Raw genomic sequence first — 12,807 nt, 5'->3', positions numbered from 1 at the left:
TATGTTTTGATAACGCCCTAAATATAATTTCATTCATTTAATCCACAAATATTTGAGTGTCTCTTCAGTTTTAGCAACATTCTTAGTGCTAGTGATTCCAGTTTCAAAGGAAGAGATGACCCTCCTCTTGACCAGGGCTGATCTCAACCATCTGTACTCTGCATCTCATTTCCTCCCATCCTCTCTGGGATCTTTTAAGTATTAATTATTTAAATTGTTCATTCATTCATTCAACAAACATTTCTGAAATGCTATACACAGCCCTTTGCTAGGTCTGGAAGTGAAGGGGCGAAAAGACAAACCTGGGCCTGCCATGTTAGATGGATCTTACCATCCAGGGAGAGAAGAGTGTCCCCTTTCTGGTCCATCTTCTGCCTCTCCACTCCATCAGACTCCTTCTCAGCCTATAACACAGCCAAGCTCTTTCAAACTGAAAGTCAAAGTTGATGCAGCCCTCTTTGGACACCTGCTTCTGCTCTGCAGTTTATATTCCATGATACTGTGTTCTCCCGCTCCTTGCATTTCACACTGGAAATCCTATGAAGTAGGTATCATTTACTGCTCTAAAAGGTTGAGTAGATTATTAGATCTAGGGTTAAAACCTAGTCTGATTCCAGGAGTTGTTTTACTCATAATTAATTCAATACATATCCTCCCACTAGATTATTACAAAACAAAAGGGATTTTTACCACAATTAAAAAAAGAAACAGGGCTTCGCTGGTGGCGCAGTTGTTGAGAGTCCGCCTGCCGATGCAGGGGACACGGGTTTGTGCCCCGGTCCGGGAAGATCCCACATGCCGCGGAGCGGCTAGGCCGGTGAGCCCTGGCCGCTGAGCCTTCGTGTCCGGAGCCTGTGCTCCACAACGGGAGAGGCCACAACAGTGAGGGGCCCGCGTACCGCAAAAAAAAAAAAAAAAAAAAAAAGAAAAGGGGAAAAATCTACCACAGAATAATAATTCCAAACAAAAGGAATAAATGTAAGTTTATATACTTCAACCATTAATTGGCTTGTATTTAACAACTCCACTTTGAGAATAAACTCATTATATTAGCTAGGTATGTGTTTTATATAGTTCATTTTAAGGTATAAATCAGAAAGCTATATCATTGAGCTAAAAATTCTAATGGTTATTGACTGAAATGACTTTATGGCCGAGTTGAAGGTATAGTTCACTTTTTACAAAGAGATCAGACCTCATTTCTAACAGTTTTCTGTCTAAAATTGAGTCATACTCCCTTATAAAGTATTGAGGATTTTACTCTCTGCACTGGAATAGATATAAAACTACATCTTGAGAAAAATCTTGGCTGTGTTTTTCAGTGTTCCTCCAACCTACTCCTCAAACAGAAGCCCATCTCCACACTGAGATGAACTTAAGTTTGTTTCTTTCACAGGACCAAAGCACAGGGGTATGTCTTTAAACTGCAAATGAAATGACTATGTTCATACTTACCAAGAGCACTCAAATGTATGGTTATCAAAAGAAGACTTCACTATGCATTTATTGTTCTACCCAGAATTACTTTCTGAGTAACTCATACAACCACATATATTTATACCCTGGCATAATTTCTTTGGTTCTCCCATAGAATTACCTTTATGAAAGCCATTGCTACTATTACTCTAAAGATTCAGGATTGGTGAAAAATCTTTAAAAAAAAAAAAAAAGGTTATCAAATTTGTAGGCATATGTTTGTTCATAATACTCCTTTACTATCCTTTGAATGTCCATGGGATCATTAGAAGGATAATAGGGATCAGGAGGGATGGCTCCTCTTTCATTTTTAATGTTAGTAATTTGTGTCTTCTGTCTATTTTTTTAAGTTAGCCTGCCTAGAGGTGTATCAGTTTTATTTTATTTTATGTGTGTTTTAACCCCAAAGTTCAGTCGTTAGCCTCTTCTCTTCTGGATTTGTACAGAACACCTAGGAAATCTCATTCATGTCTTCAGCCTGGCATTCCTGTCAACTCCAGACCCGTATTTCCAGCTGTCTAAAGGACCTCGTCAACAGAGACATCAAAATTGGGACCTCCAAATTCATTATGTCCAACCTTGCAGACCTCCTTCCCACCTTTCTATTTCTTATCCCACTGGATGATATCATCACCACTCAGTTACGTGGGCCTGCCTCCTTCTCCAGCTCCTACAGCTCTTATCACGTTGCTTTGCAGCAAGTTACCACCAGGATAATCTTAGGGAACAGATCTCTCTGAGCCTCTCTTTCTTCTCTGACAGAGCTAATGATTGCAACCACATGGAGTCATCGTGAGGATGAAGAGAAATTATATATAACATCTTGCATCGTGCCTGTCCTGCAGCAGACACTTAGCTTGTGTTTGTTTCTTCCTTTTCCTTTTTCCTTCCCCTCCTCCCCCCCTCCACCAGACCGTGAGCTACCTGAAGACAGGGTCTGCATCCGTGAGGAGTAATTATTTAGTGAATCACAGAACCTATATAACAGGGACCTAAAATATGCAGACCTTCTAAATCTGTATTTAAAAATCTTTGAGGCTACCAATCTTTCAGCTTTCTGTATTCCTACTGTCGGGAAGTACAAAGAGGTACAAATTTAGGATAAACTCTGTACAGTGATTGCAGTAAATATTAAGGGTTTTACATAGGGTGTATTTTCACATGTATGGGAACAGACCACCTATAAAACCTACAGTAATGCATTCAGAACACAACCTGTAGCCCACATTTCTAAAATCCATCAAAGTTCTCATTCTGCACATTGTATGAACCAGAGGCTTTCTTGTCCTTGCTTTTAATGGAGTCTTTTGTTTTCATCAAATTTGCATTTCATTGGATGCCAAGGTATAGATTATTTTTGGTAAAATAGCATCTTTATCCTGCGAGAAAGAAATCAGAGTAGCACACTTCCTTCATGAGGAATTCTTTGTTGTAGTTTAGCAGTCACTATGACAACGTGGCCAAGCGTGGCTGAATTGCCATCTAACCCTGAAAAAAAATTATGATTCTAGCTATGTGCAGCTTATAAGCAGATATTTTCTAATTATACAGAGATCTGTTCAGTGTTTTTCTAACTTGATTGTTGTGTGGTATGTAGTGGTTAATTGTGTTTGCTTGAGCAAAAAAGTCTACTTGTTTAAGAAGGCAGATTGTAAGCTGCTGAGTCACAGAGCTTCCTTTGGCAAAGAGAAAGTGGACTCAAAAGAGAATCAGTGAAGCTGGGGGCACACAGTCCATAGGGAGGGCGTAGGATGGAGTGTGAATATTCTCCTCTGGCCTCTAGAAGCTGAAAGGAACAGGTCCAAAGCCTTGGGCAGCCTGCAGATTGGGAAGTGCAAACACTGGAAGAGGCTACTCTGAGCTTTAAGCAGTTAAATGAGTTGGGAAAACCATTTAAACTAAGATTTTTTTTCCTGTTTTCACTCGTTTTATGAGGTATTGTGTAGCTTATAAACAAATATTTTTAAATGAATTTTATTTTGTTTGTTACTCTAAATGAATTCTGTATGGAATTACTAATGAGCCTGAGGGAAATTTAATTCTGTGTTTCATAGATGACACTCAATCATTTGTGGGCTCTTTATGGAGGGAACCTCATGTGCTGGGCCTTGGGCTGTGAGGATAACTTGCAAGCTTAGAGTATCATGTGCCCGGGAGACAGATGAATCAACACAGTGATGTGTACTGTGTATTTACCAACAGGGAGCGGTATGAAACCCATAAGAAATACCTGACCTGGCCTGGGAGGGTCACAGAAGACCCACAGAGGAACTGACATCTAAGTGATAAGCTAAAGGATGTGTATGATCTAGCCAGGCCTTAGGGAAGGGGAGAGGTATTAGTGTTCACAGGCAAAGGAAGCTGCTTGTGCAAAGGTGGGAGGGGAGTGGGGGGTTAAGGGGGTATTGCAGGTCCTTCCTTACCTTTTGGGGTGGGTGGAGCATGTGCGCAGGACTGACTGCAAAGAGGAGAAGAGAAGGCTGGGGGAGCTGTAAGAAATAAAGAACAGAGGGGCATTGCCTGAAGGCTTTACAACCAACCACTGGAGAGATTTTATCTTTATTTTAATGGAAAGCTGCTGAAGGATGGTAAATGATGGATCAGATCTGAATTTTCTTAACATTACTTTAGCTGCAGATTGGAGAAGAGATTGGAGGAGAATGACTGTGGAAGCTGGAATTAATTAATTAAATCAATCAATTAATTAAGGATTGGAGCTAAGTGGCTTGCAATAGAACAATGGTACTGGGGAGAAGTGAGTGAATTCAGGAGATCTTTGGAGATCTGATGGTCAGGCTTTTGAGACTGTTTGAATGTGGATGAGGCAGTAGGAGGAACCAAGCACGGAAGATCTCAGGGGGAGCGGTTGTGGGGCAGGGAGCGGGAAGATGAGGACATCAGGGCTGGATGTGCTGAGTTCGGGCCCCGAGGTAGCTGGACTGTAGGTTGACTGAGAGTTGTAAGCATGTAAACAGAAGTGACTCCATGGGAGTGGATGTGATTATGGATGAAAAGAAAAGATGACCAATGACAAATATCTGAGGAACACTAACATTTAAATGAAGAGTCCAGAAAAAAGATGCAGAGAAAGCGATTGGAAAACAGTGGCCAGAGGAATGCCGGGGGAGTGTGGGTTTGTAAAGCAAGGAGAAGAGAGAGTTTTCAAGAGGGGATGTTCAACAGTGTGTCAGACTCTGCAGGGAGTCCACGTAGCAGGGGGGAAGGATAGAGATGTGTCCACTGAATTTAATGACAAAAAAGTTGTTGGTGACCTTCAAAGAGCACAGCAATTTTAGTAAAAGGTGTGTGTCTGTGTGTATGTGTGTCTGTGTGTGTGTGTTTTCAGAAACCAGACTGCAGCAGGTTGATGAGTGAATGGAAGCAGAGGAGGTGGAGACAGATCTTTTGCATAGTCTAGATGACATGAGGAGGAGAGAGGGTGAAGGCTGAGGTCCCCTTGCTGCTTTGGACCATTTCATGGGCTCACTCAAGTGCCCTCCTAAGAACCACTCTTTATAAACTAGATAATTTCCCTCCATAACTGCTCTGCCTGTTCCTAGCAACCTTGGTTTCCAGAGCCATGTTCCCAGGGTCTTGACATCTTTCCTATTTTCTCTCTCCCCACAACTTAAGTTAGGACCAGGGAGGCCCATCCAGAGAATAAGAGACCGTATCATAAGGAGAAAAACAACCTTTAAAAACGCTACTCTTCATACATGATGACATTCCTTTGCTAAATTATTGTGTAAAATTTGATATGCTGAACATGGCATTAATGTAGGAAGAAAGAGTAGTATCAAGGTTAGAGTGAACTGTTTCTACACATATTTTAGTTATATTTTGGAACAGAGGTAGTACCAAGAGTAAGAAAAAGCCATTCCACCACCAAAACAAAGCTGATCATTCTAAATGTTTTTTGTGAAGTTGATTATCAAGTAGTGAGCTCTGTCACAAAAGATGGGACCATGCATATTGATGTCATAAATCAATTTCCTCCTTCAGTAAGTTCTCATGGCAGTGTAATTGAAAATCAGGTCCTATGGAGAAACCTTCATAGACTGGAGTATAAATGTCTCTAGAACATTGGCTTTGCTGGGATCACAGTCAAGACATTTTTAAGTGGCCCAGGGTGCAGAAGAACAAGCCAGCTGGTGTTGTGGATTCTGAGCACAGGGCAGACAACTCCCTGAATGAGAGGCTGCTTGTTCCTGGGAAGAGTTGAGGAAGCCAATGGAATCGCTGGAGAAGAGGAACCTTTGGGGTTAATGAAGGACAGTATCAGAAGGAAGGGGGAGGGAGGATGTAGCCAAATACACTATTCTCACAAGTTGGAGGGAACCCAAACCAGGAGGCAGTAAAATCTCTAGAGGGGAAAAAGAAGTCAGGCAGAACTGTGGATTCCATTTAGCCTTATAAACAGTGTAGGATAAATTGTCTGCAGGATCACTGAAGCAAAGAGTACAAATAAGCTTGAAAGACTCTGATATTTATATGGAACAGCTGATTGAGAGCTGCCCTAGGACAGACAGCAAGAGAGGTTTAAAGTCTCAAAGATGCCAGATTTACTGAACCGAGTAAGATGCTTTTCCCTGTTCAGCAATTTATTGGGTTCTTTGGGTTATTACTACTTTCCTCATGTCCTCATGAACATTTTCATGACATATGGTATGCCCTGCCTTATCAAACTCCTTCTCAATTAAAAAACTCAGTGATCCAAGCTGTGGTTACATATCTCTCAGCCTGATTTCTTTCCACTGGCTTTTCTAAGCAAAAGAGTATTTTCTAGAGCTTCCAGGATGAAATTGACACGTGGAAAGATTCTTAGCCTCGGATTCAAGTCGTTGCCACTGATTTTTTGGATGGTGCCCGTGAAATCACTGTGATCAGTTCTCCTCATGGGATTCAGGGTTCTCATGCTGCCCTTCCTCTGGGAGTAGAGGGAATTTGTTCCTGCATGGTTGGTCTGTCTTTCACGTCCTCATGCATTCTGCAAACATCACTAAGCCATCGTATGGCTGGTAAAAAAAGACTTTAAATTTGCAAAGCACTTTCATATGTATTATGACTCCAAGTTTCAAAAAGCTCAGGAAGCATATGGTCATGTCATTCCCCTGCTTATGAGGGCTCCACAGCAAGCCCCCAGCCACAGGATAATGCCCCAACCTCCTGTGGCAGACAAGGCCTGATGGTTTACATCCTGGATGGCGGGGACCATCTCCCACCACACCCTGTAAGAGCCCTAACTAGCCGTTTTGTCATCCTGGGGTCCAGCAGGAAGCTCACCCTCAGATCCTCAGAGATGGAGGTGTATGTAGGAAGGTGGCGAGGAGGATGGCCTCTTTGTGCATGGCCGCTTGTCCTTGATCTTGGATTTCAGGTTCCCTCTCTCCACCCTGTAAAAGTGCTGCAACGGGTATTGAGCTACAGGCTTAGAGATGCCACGCAGACACAAGGACCCCAGGAATTAAGATGCTGCACCGGGAGCGGATGGCCTAGACACTTTGGAAGCCGGTCCAGTGCTGATCTGCCTTCCTGTCTATGTGTTATATGCTAACGGCATGGAGCGCTGTATGATTCCTCACACATACTAAGCCCTCTTGACCGCCACGGCTTTGAACTTGCTGTTGCTGCAGAAATGCCGTCTTCAGCGCCCATATACATGGCAAAGAGCTGGCTCAGGCATCCTCAACTTGGAACAGGCTTCTTCCTCTGTGTGTTTGCTGTACCTTATACTTACTTCCAGTAGAGCTAATTTTACGTCTTTGTAAATTCTAATAGCAGTTTGTTCCCACCTCTAAGCATTTAGCTGAGACTGGGTTGGCATGACACAAAAGTGTGCATTCGTGTCTATGAAGTGAAAAAAATCACCAAGACATTTGGAAATGGATAGCAAAAGCAAATGGTTAATATAATTTTTAACTTTGCAACCAGTTGTTTTCATATGTTTATCCTTTGTGTGAATAAGCAGAGCATATAGACCCAATCAATAGATGGAAGACAGAGGAAGAAGAGGTCAATTTGATGTGTGAGGAATTATTACTTTTTTGTTCCTTTTTTTTCCCCAGGTAAATCTGTGAAACCTCTGTTTTGATTTGTGGTCTTTTTGTTGGCCGACTTTGAGTGATTGAAATAATAGAGATTCAATAATTATCTTTACACTGTAATCCTCAGATGATCATGCTTTGGGATATAATTTCATTTTGGGGAAAGAGAGCCCAAAAAGATGATCTTTGCAGCTCAAATAGCATCATCTCAGAAAGGCCTCTCTTTCCACCTGGTCTAAACTTCCAGTTACACTCAATTCTTTCTATTTCCTTTTCCTACTTTATTTTTTCTCCTATGCACTTAAATTATCTGATCTACAATGTGTTTTACTTATTTATCATGCTATTGTCTGTTTCCTCCACTAGAATACAAACTTCTCGAAGGGCTTTGGTCTGTTTTGCTTACTGTTGAACCCTAAGAACAAAGAAAAATCCTGGCATATAGTAGGTGAGCAATAAATATTTGCTGAAGGAATGAACATCTCTTCTTTTCATTAGGAATGAGTCTGCCCCAAGGAGGGGCTCTCTGTGTGCCTTGTAAATGTGTTCTCTGCTCCCAGCTGCTGTGGAGCTGAGACGTCTTTGTGTCCATGTTCTGGAAGTAGGGCCCTTGCTTAGTGCTCCTGGCTCCAACTTGGGCACGTGTGTGAGAAAGGAGGCTGTGTGGGACCTGTGTCCGTGGTTAGATAAGACAGCAATAGCCTGTGTTCTTCTCTCCATTTTCAGCAGGTACACATTTATACTGGCCTGGGACATATTGCAAAGTTTAATATTTGGTTATATAGTTATTCCTCAGTCACCTTTGTGAGTAAACATTTTCCCAAATATATCTATTAAAAATGACGATTTCTGGGCTTCCCTGGTGGCGCAGTGGTTGAGAACCCGCCTGCTGATACGGGGGACGCGGGTTCGTGCCTCGGTCCGGAAGGATCCCAAATGCCGCGGAGCGGCTGGGCCCATGAGCCATGGCCGCTGAGCCTGCACGTCCAGAGCCTGTGCTCCGCAACGGGAGAGGCCACAACAGTGGGAGGCTCGCGTACCGCAAAAAAAAAAAAAAAAAAATGACGATTTCTGAATGAAAGGAAGAGAGGAGTAAAGAGCAGTAGTTAAGTTGCGGAACTTAGAGCCTGATTCTTTGGGTTGGAGTCCTGATGATTCTGCCACTCACTAGCTTTGTGACCTTCCTCAGTTTCCTCATCTGTAAAATGGGAATAATAATAGTATCTACTGCAAGGAGTGTTAGGAGTGCATACACAAAGTTCTTAAAAGAGTGATGTGCAATAGTGACTATGTAAGTGTTGGCAATTAATGTTATTTGTCATTATTATTATTCCTGCTTGAATAACAGTCTTGAGCTAAATAAGTTTACTTTTATTGCTAGTAGTAAGCATGTTTAATACTTTTAATATTATTACAACTGATATTATAGTAAACAAATGAATCTGGCATTTTATTAACCAGAACTCCCTCCGGACTTGCATTTATACCTATAGAGCTAAAAATGATGTTTATAATGATAATTCTGGGTCACTGGGAGATCTTGAATTAGCTTCTGAATTATCAAAGTTACTACAGCTTTGGGGTTGAGTGGATTTTGTTATAAAGAAACTGTAAAATACTTTTTTGAAATATAATACTCCAGAAGTAGCAATGTACAAAAATTCTTCAGTAAGTTTACATTCTTGAATGCCAGGGAGAAGTAGTACAAAGACTCCTCGAAATATAAGGGCATAAAGGCAGTCTGAGAACCAGTAATATGGTGTGCAACTAAACAGCACATACTGGGAATCCAGAGGTACTGGTTCATTGGGCAGCACTGGATGATTTGGGCAAATATGCAGAGGCACTGTGTTGCCTGACATCTCCAGGCACTGTCTCATCCCACCCTGACTTTCCTAGGGTGATTCCAATTTTGACTGTAACCCCAAATCTCTCCAGCATATTCATGATGCTTCATAAGTCAGAGGGTGCTCACCAGTAGGCTTCATTCTTGAACTGTCTTTCCGCCATTACTGCTCACATGATGACACATGACTCTGTCCCCAAAGCCTGCAGGCCTTGGGGGGGGATAGGCTGGAATAAGTCAACAGGGCCTCGTGTTTCTTCGCTGAGGCCATGGGAGCTTAGAGAGGGAGTAAGGGAAGCAAGATGACAGCAGAACAGGTAGGGCCAAATGAATGAAAGGTTAGGTTGGAGTTGTGAAAAAAAGAAGACTGGAAGAGGAATTAAATTCATGAAGGTAGAGAGAGTAGACAGTAGGCAGGATAATACAGGGACATTTGAACTGTCAGGAGCCAAACGTTCTACCCAGCGTTTGCTTGATATTTGCACATACAGTACTACTCACCACATATTAAGCAATGTGGTGTTAGATGGTTTACATACCATTTCTGCTTAATTTTTACAACCTGTAAGGAAGTTACTGTTCTCTTTACGTTATTAAGATCATGGAGGCTCAGAGAGGTTGCCTAAGGTCACGGAGGTAATAATTAGGGCTTAAGGATTTGAACCAGCCTCTGTCTGAATCCACACCCTGTGTTCCATGGCACATGGAGTGAGTTAAACAGGGCAGGCAGATAACTGAGCATAAACTACCCAAGAGTGTCAACTATTCACAAGAGGCTAGAATCATAAAGAATAAGCCGTATAGTAGATAAAGCATGACTGCTTTTTCAGGAATGGAATTTTAAAAGTAGCAAAATTTTAAATACTTCAACTTTACTGCAGTATTAGTTTTATTGGAACATTAGGCACACGTCACGTTAAAAATACTAGAGGGCTTTCCTGGTGGCGCAGTGGTTGAGAGTCCACCTGCCGATGCAGGGGACATGGGTTCGTGCCCCAGTCTGGGAGGATCCCACATGCCGCGGAGCGGCTGGGCCCGTGAGCCATGGCTGCTGAGCCTGCACGTCCGGAGCCTGTGCTCCGCAACGGGAGAGGCCACAACAGTGAGAGGCCTGTGTACTGCAAAAAAAATAAAAATACTGGAGTAAGAGTTACATGGGCTGAAAATGATTGAAAGACTTTAGACCAGGGCCAAATGGGGACAAGTGAGGAGAGGAGAGGAGGGGAATCTGAGTAGGTGGGGAGGTTGGGGGAGAAGGAGAGGGAGAGAGAGAAGGAGGGAGGGGAGAGGGAGAGAGGGAGAGAGGTGAGCGTGTGGAGGAGGAAGGGAGTTGTGTGGTAACACTCGTTCTAAGCTAAGACCGTTTCCATGGCTAGAAGATGAACAGATATTTGTAGCAGGGAGAACAACTCTCCACCCACTCCCATACCCCACCCAGGGTGGATCCGAATAGAACTTTGTGTCCATCTCTGGTCTATTTTCCACAAAGTAGCTAGAGTAATCTTTCTTAAACATAAATTCAGTTATTTAACTTCTCTGCTTAAAACTGTTCAGTGGATTCCCCCTGCTCTCCAAATAAAACTCAAATTCCTACTATAACCTACTAGGCCCTGTATAATCTGCCCCTGCCTACCACTCCAACTTCATGCTGTGCACCTCAGCACTCTGACTTTCCTGCTCACAAGAACTGAGATCTTTCCTGCCACAGGGCCTTTGCACATGCTACTCCCTTTGAAAAAATACTCTTCCCAGCGTGTTTCAATGCTTACATGTGCTCTCATCAGAAAGGCCCTTCCAGACCACCATATCTTAAGTGAGTTTCCCTTCTTGTCTATCATTTCACCATTTTATTCTCTTCATAGAGCTAACTGTAATTGTAATTATACATATTGTTTGTTCATTTGTTTCTGTATTTTCTTCACTAGATTATAAGCCTCCTGAGGGCAGGAACTATATCTGCTTGTTATACTTAGTGACAATGGACTTACTTGTTTATTTAATAAATACCTGATGATAATGATGTCTCCCTACAGTGTTCAGGGTGGCACACCCTCCCTCAGAAAGGATCAGAGCTAAGATAAAGAAAAGCAGTCAGTACTTGGAATGGTTTGATGAGGACTCTGAATAGTCAGATGTGAAGTGACTACAGGAATCAGTGAGCTCTGTTGTAATGAAAGGAGCGTTACTAGGAATTGTCTCTTACAAAATAGAGATGTTTAGGCATGGTTTTGAAGTTGAAGAATGGTTAAGGAGGAGCTCGTGTGCTCTGCTCACTGTTGAGGGCAGCGTTATAGTGAAGTCAGTGGACTGTGTAAACTGTGTTGTCTTTGAACACTGAGAATTGTTGTTTGTTCCTGGGAGGTTTGTGTGTGTGCGAGAGTGTATGCTACACACACCACACACACACACACACACACACACACACATACGTGGGATTCTGAGAGCTCCCCACTGGTGACCAGGAAGAAAGAGCACAGTTGCCCTCTCAGGGGGATAGACTGAAGGGAGCTAGCCTGGGAGCCCCAGAGCTCCCCTTGGACTCTTCCGCTTCAGCCTCCCGCCAATCACCCACGGGAACTACCGCCTCCCCGCACACCCTGTTCTGAGTAACTCAAGTTCTGGGAAGTGCAGTGCTGAGGCTTGGGCTCTGTGTGTTGTACCAAGTAGGACGGATCTTAGAGGGCCTCCTAAAGGACAGGGGGACCTGGCATTGGTCTGAAGTGGGAGCCTCTTCAGTGGGGAGAGGCAGACCTCAGGCAGCAAGTCTAGACACTGGGGTTTTTCTTGGAGAACGTTTCCTTTTCATTCGCTGTTCATTCATGTGCTATTGTTTTCCTTTGCATTGTGGGGATAGTCTAGTTTGGATACTGTGTAAAACATTTTCTCTCATTTGATAAACCTCATCAGTGACCCCCCAGTCCTCTAACCTAGCCTGTTATAGGCACATGATCTTGTGAAAGAGGTGCTGTGGGGAAGAAGGGCTGTGACTTTCCTTAGGTCCCTCTTCGACGGAGCCCAGTGTGATGGCAGCCACTTTCCACCTAGGAAGGTGGCCTGGAGTTCAGCCCCGCACCCCACCAGTGGGCAGGGCTGTGAGCCGTGTAAGGGGCGAGGGGACACTTTGCTTGGAGAGACAGCAGTTACTTAGGCAGCGGTCCAGAGGTAAGATCTCCCTGTCCTCCACAAATATGCTTGAGCAATATATGCGACCCTTTCTCTGCCACAGTGTGTCCTACTGACCATGAGCATCACCCAGCATCCTTGTTAAAAATACCACTTCCCTGGCTCCACTCCTGAGGTCTGGACTGTGGCCCCAGAACCTGAATATTTCCCAAGCATCCAGGTGATTCTTCTGATCAGGGAAGTGTGGGTCTCACTGCCCCAGAGGGAGGGGACCCTTCAGAGGTGGGGAGAGGCTGACATTTGGGCCACTAATTATTG

At 43.4% G+C, this 12,807-nt stretch overlaps 1 protein-coding gene across 1 annotated transcript in view; it reads left to right on the top strand.

The window, feature by feature from the left end:
• Nucleotides 1-12,807, top strand: part of SPART (spartin) — a 377,051-nt gene that overhangs the window by 61,242 nt on the left and 303,002 nt on the right. The window lies entirely within an intron of this gene.

Source organism: Globicephala melas, chromosome 18 (assembly GCF_963455315.2).
Source record: "Globicephala melas chromosome 18, mGloMel1.2, whole genome shotgun sequence".
Classification (NCBI taxonomy): Eukaryota; Metazoa; Chordata; class Mammalia; order Artiodactyla; family Delphinidae; genus Globicephala; species Globicephala melas.
This window is presented reverse-complemented; position numbering and strand designations above follow the sequence as displayed.